Source organism: Salvelinus alpinus, chromosome 3 (genome assembly GCF_045679555.1).
Source record: "Salvelinus alpinus chromosome 3, SLU_Salpinus.1, whole genome shotgun sequence".
In the NCBI taxonomy this organism is placed as follows: Eukaryota; Metazoa; Chordata; class Actinopteri; order Salmoniformes; family Salmonidae; genus Salvelinus; species Salvelinus alpinus.
In genome coordinates this window covers 35961570-35967330 of record NC_092088.1, presented here as the reverse complement: position 1 = coordinate 35967330, position 5761 = coordinate 35961570, and the positions used below count along the sequence as shown (strand labels likewise).

The following is a 5761-nucleotide window of genomic DNA, read 5'->3' as shown; positions in this document are numbered from 1 at the left end:
GTCAACCATGTGCTGTAAAGTGATCCATGGGCGGTAGTCAAGGATGATTAGTGGAAGAGAGGTGAAATGATCTCAATAGGGTCACAATAGTGTGTCTCGTGCAATAACACAATGCTCTGAGAACTGATATGCAGGCAGACAGACAGACAGACCGAGAGAGAGAGATGTAACAGTAGTGTAACAGTAGTGTACACACAGGAATTGTGTTAACTCACACACACACACATCCTTCTCCTTTTTTTTGTTTCACCCTTTATTTTGATTTTATTGTTTTTCCATTACCACTATTAAAATTTCCCTAAAAGTTAACATATTTCAATTATGCTTTGATAGTGATGAGTAGTCCATTTACTACTGATTACTGCGAAGTTGAGGGAGCCATAAGTACTCAACACATACCATGATTGAGTGAACCATTTCATTCAGACATACCCCAAGAATTAGACTCCTATGGCTAGGGGAAATTGCTCGATGCACACCACTTTTGTGGTGTTTCAACAATATAATTATATTTCTATGGTTGGTTCCAACTTCTATGATAGGAAGGGTAGGCTGGTAGCTGTTTAGGAAGATGGTGATTTTAGCTCTATGGGGATTGACTGACTCTCATGCATGTATCCACTGACTCTTGAGATTTAATTTGATCGATTTGGTCTTTGTTTTTGCTATTCAATCTATTTTGCTGTTGATCTTTATGAATAGATTTTTTCAAAATAATAAATTGTTTCATTCCAGTCTTCCCACTGGGCACACACTGGTTGAATCAACATTGTGTCCACATCATTTCAATGAAATTACGTGGAAAGAAGTTGAATTTACGTCTGTGCCCAGTAGGTTTGTCTTTAACATTTATGTTTTATATTTTGATTGTACAATATGGATATGGGCACATAAAGTGAACAAGAAGCAGGAGCAGCAACACCACCATTCATCATCTTCATCATCATCACTACCATAATTTGTATCATTAACATCCTTAACATCATCATCACCACACCTCAAACATTTCTGCCACAGATAGAGCTCATCACTTATGATAAACAATAATGTTTTCTCTCTCAATTAGATAAGAATAGCTTCTACCATGTTTTGTCATCTTCAGTCTCATGAGGGATATCACGTGGTTTATTCTACCATCTCACTAGCTGCGAGCCTGGCTATGGATTCCGGTTTAACGGACTGATTATTGGTTATTTCCAACTACATTCCGTGGAAGAAAACTAGCGCTGTGGGGTAAGACTATACATTTGTTTTTATAATTAGTCTATTTATGAGCAGTACATTGCCATCATTATTATCTTAATTCTTATGAATTATAGTAGTCTGATTTCCGACAATAAAATAGGTGTGCAATGTAAAATAAAGTAAGCAGGAAATAAGAAATGGCGATACAGATACAGAAATGGCTCATCTCTCATCAATGCGCACGAAAGGCACTCTGCAAAAACCGTTACATCTTTCCGAATCAAGCGCGTAATATTGGTTATACATTTTGTTTCCACAGCCCTATTCAAACTCACATTTCTTTCTATCGCTATAAGCAAACCAATTACTATATTGTATTTTCAACCAAGTTATTTGTTCACCTGACACAAGATGTGTTATAGAGAATGAAGCATCTATATCGGGCATTACATATAGTCTACTCTGGAGACAGGGGAAGAGGTAGAGTCAGAGAAGTAGAGCGTTAGAGAAAGCCAGAGAGAGCATCCTCTGTGTTGGTAGAGAGAGGGAGCGTCCTGTGTTGTTGCCTGTTCTGTTTATAACTGACCTACTTTAACCCATATGGTACACTATAGGGAATAGGGTTCCATTTGGGATGCACAGTGTTTCTCCTTCGTTCAACATCTCAGCTGCTGTTCCTCTATCCATGCCATTGCATGGGGGGAGAGTGGACCAGTGACGTCATTTTCATATCTATACATGATATCTATGGTAGGGTGAACCGTATTTTATTTATCCTTTATACCTGTAGATGATCATTGAAATAAAAACATATTTTAAAAGAAAGACCTGCCCCAAGACAGCAACAACTTGGCATACTCAATGAAAAGGGGGGACTAGAGATGTGAGCTTCCTCTCTGTGCCTCCATTCCTTCAACTGTGCTGATGTAAAATAACTTGACAGGTGGAAGCAAAGGAAGCCACTGTAGACTATTGAGATTAGGATTGCAAAGGGAGGGTATATTACTGGAAACTACCAGTAAACTACCAGTATTTTGGTATCTTTCAAGAATTGTACGCAATCTATCACAAGACATTTAGTGGCCCTTTTTGGTGCTTCAGATTATCACAATCGGCTGTAATTATCTCTGGCCCTCTCTCTGACATTATCACATGTAATATACAGTATATGAAATAATTAAATAAGATGAGAAAAAAAGAGAATGACAAAGCTGTAAAACATGATCCTAAATATAAACCCATCAACTTAGTGAATAGGATTGGTGTTTAATATTTGGGTTTCAGCATGAAATATCCTTGATATATTTTTTTACACACTTTTACTTATTTTACTCTGTCAATATGTATTTGTTGTCAATGTTTTGGCATCGAACTAGTGGCAGTTGTAAAAAAAAGTCCATAGTTGGACGAGTTGCAGAGGTAATTGAAAATAATGTAATTGTTGATTAGATGCTTTTTTCATTAATTAGGCTATCTACTAGAAACTTATTGACAATTATGGACACAGATAAAAAAATATATATATACAGTGGGGAGAACAAGTATTTGATACACTGCCGATTTTGCAGGTTTTCCTACTTACAAAGCATGTAGAGGTCTGTAATTTTTATCATAGGTACACTTCAACTGTGAGAAACGGAATCTAAAACAAAAATCCAGAGAATTACATTGTATGATTTTTAAGTAATTAATTTGCATTTTATTGCATGACATAAGTATTTGATCACCTACCAACCAGTAAGAATTCCGGCTCTCACAGACCTGTTAGGTTTTCTTTAAGAAGCCCTCCTGTTCTCCACTCATTACCTGTATTAACTGCACCTGTTTGAACTCGTTACCTGTATAAAAGACACCTGTCCACACACTCAATCAAACAGACTCCAACCTCTCCACAATGGCCAAGACCAGAGAGCTGTGTAAGGACATCAGGGATAAAATTGTAGACCTGCACAAGGCTGGGATGGGCTACAGGACAATAGGCAAGCAGCTTGGTGAGAAGGCAACAACTGTTGGCGCAATTATTAGAAAATAGAAGAAAATAGAAGAAGTTCAAGATGATGGTCAATCACCCTCGGTCTGGGGCTCCATGCAAGATCTCACCTCGTGGGGCATCAATGATCATGAGGAAGGTGAGGGATCAGCCCAGAACTACACGGCAGGACCTGGTCAATGACCTGAAGAGAGCTGGGACCACAGTCTCAAAGAAAACCATTAGTAACACACTACGCCGTCATGGATTAAAATCCTGCAGCGCACACAAGGTCCCCCTGCTCAAGCAGGCTTATGTCCAGGCCCGTCTGAAGTTTGCCAATGACCATCTGGATGATCCAGAGGAGGAATGGGAGAAGGTCATGTGGTCTGATGATTCAAAAATAGAGCTTTTTGGTCTAAACTCCACTCGCCGTGTTTGGAGGAAGAAGAAGGATGAGTACAACCCCAAGAACACCATCCCAACCGTGAAGCATGGAGGTGGAAACATCATTCTTTGGGGATGCTTTTCTGCAAAGGGGACAGGACGACTGCACCGTATTGAGGGGAGGATGGATGGGGCCATGTATTGCGAGATCTTAGCCAACAACCTCCTTCCCTCAGTAAGAGCATTGATGATGGGTCGTGGCTGGGTCTTCCAGCATGACAACGACCCGAAACACACAGCCAGGGCAACTAAGGAGTGGCTCCGTAAGAAGTATCTCAAGGTCCTGGAGTGGCCTAGCCAGTCTCCAGACCTGAACCCAATAGAAAATCTTTGGAGGGAGCTGAAAGTCCGTATTGCCCAGCGACAGCCCCGAAACCTGAAGGATCTGGAGAAGGTCTGTATGGAGGAGTGGGCCAAAATCCCTGCTGCAGTGTGTGCAAACCTGGTCAAGAACTACAGGAAACGTATGATCTCTGTAATTGCAAACAAAGGATTCAGTACCAAATATTAAGTTCTGCTTTTCTGATGTATCAAATACTTATGTCTTGCAATAAAATGCTAATTAATTACTTAAAAATCATACAATGTGATTTTCGCGATTTTTGTTTTAGATTCCGTCTCTCACAGTTGAAGTGTACCTATGATAAAAATTACAGACCTCTACATGCTTTGTAAGTAGGAAAACCTGCAAAATCGGCAGTGTATCAAATACTTGTTCTCCCCACTGTATATATATGAATACATTTTAAAAAAGTTATTCAAGTATAAATTACCAAAATTGCGATAGATTGACATATATTTTCTATTAATTAGCACAATTACTGAAGATTCCAGTAACTTTAGTAAATTACCGTTAGCTTTGCAACCCTAATTGAGATAGAGGAGAGGAAGACACTGTAGACAATTGAGAAGGAGGAGTGGAGAGGAAGTTATTGTAGACTTTTGAGATGGAGGATGACGAAGAGGTGAGGAAGCCACTGTAGACTATTGAGAGGAAGTAAAGGACAAGAGAGAAAGCCACTATATTGAGATGGAGGAGAGGAAGCTGCTGTATGGAGATTAACCCCATTATGTCTTGTCCTGTTGTTTCCAGACAGATAGGCGTCTGGTGATGGAGCAGCGGCTGGTGGCTACGTGCTGGCTGTGTCTCCTGCTCTTTGCCTTGCTGTGTGAGCCTGTCCTGTCCAAGGGCGGCCGCGGGGGGGGCAGGGGTTCATCTCGGGGCTCGTCTCGTAGCAGTGGCCGTTTCCGGATCAGGACCCATTCAACAAAGGCCTGGTTCAAGACCATGCCTGGGCGCTCATCCCCAGTGCGTGTTGCGAGCGCGGCGGCAGCTGGTGCGGCAGTTGCATTAACAGCTGATAGATTGCACCGCTCAGCCTACCGGTGCAGTCATGTCAACTCGGATTATGATGGGGAGGATTACAACAGGACCGTTTGCTACATGACCAGAGTGTCAGGATCCAATCAGAACCAACCGTCACTCTCATACATCTCTGTCATCATCGTCGCTTCTGTATTCCCCAGATATGTTCACGTATTAGAGAATATACTTTAGATGCGTATATTTGTTAGATAATGATATTTATGATTTAATAAGGCAGAATAATCAGCATACATGTATAGGAGCCTGGTGGCTCGTTCTACAGGTCTGTTATCATGCCCTGAGGAGGCAAAGCTTGTTTAGCCTCTAAGTCAGAAGTCAGGATGGCCAGACAATGGTGGTAACTAAAATGTATACGTTTATAAGTCAGCATCACATTATTCGTGGGGAAAAAATCTTTCACTTAAAGTAGCTGTCCAGTGTCCAAGATTTGTATGAAATATTACTGAATAATGAATTACAATATGAGTGAAATTAGTAATAAAGTATGTTAAAACGCAGCTTTTCTTTGTACCCATGCTTGTCCTGTTCACAAACAACAGATTGGTGTGAGTGTGGGCGTATACCGGTCAATATACAGTTGAAGCCGGAAGTTTACAAACACTTAGGTTAGAGTCATTAAAACTCAGCATCATATTGTGGGGGTGCTTTGCTGCAGGAGGGACTGGTGCACTTCACAAAATAGATGGCACCATGAGGAGGAAAACTATGTGGATATATTGAAGCAACATCTCAAGACATCAGTCAGGAAGTTAAAGCTTGGTCGCAAATGGGTC

General features: G+C 40.8%; 1 long non-coding RNA gene across 1 annotated transcript; it reads left to right on the top strand.

Annotated features, from left to right (window-relative positions):
• The first annotated feature begins 951 nt into the window (after nt 1-951).
• LOC139570610 (uncharacterized) lies at nt 952-5485 on the top strand. Its single transcript, XR_011674127.1, has 2 exons — nt 952-1233; nt 4695-5485. It is a non-coding gene; the product is annotated as an uncharacterized lncRNA (long non-coding RNA).
• The last annotated feature ends 276 nt before the right edge of the window (nt 5486-5761 follow it).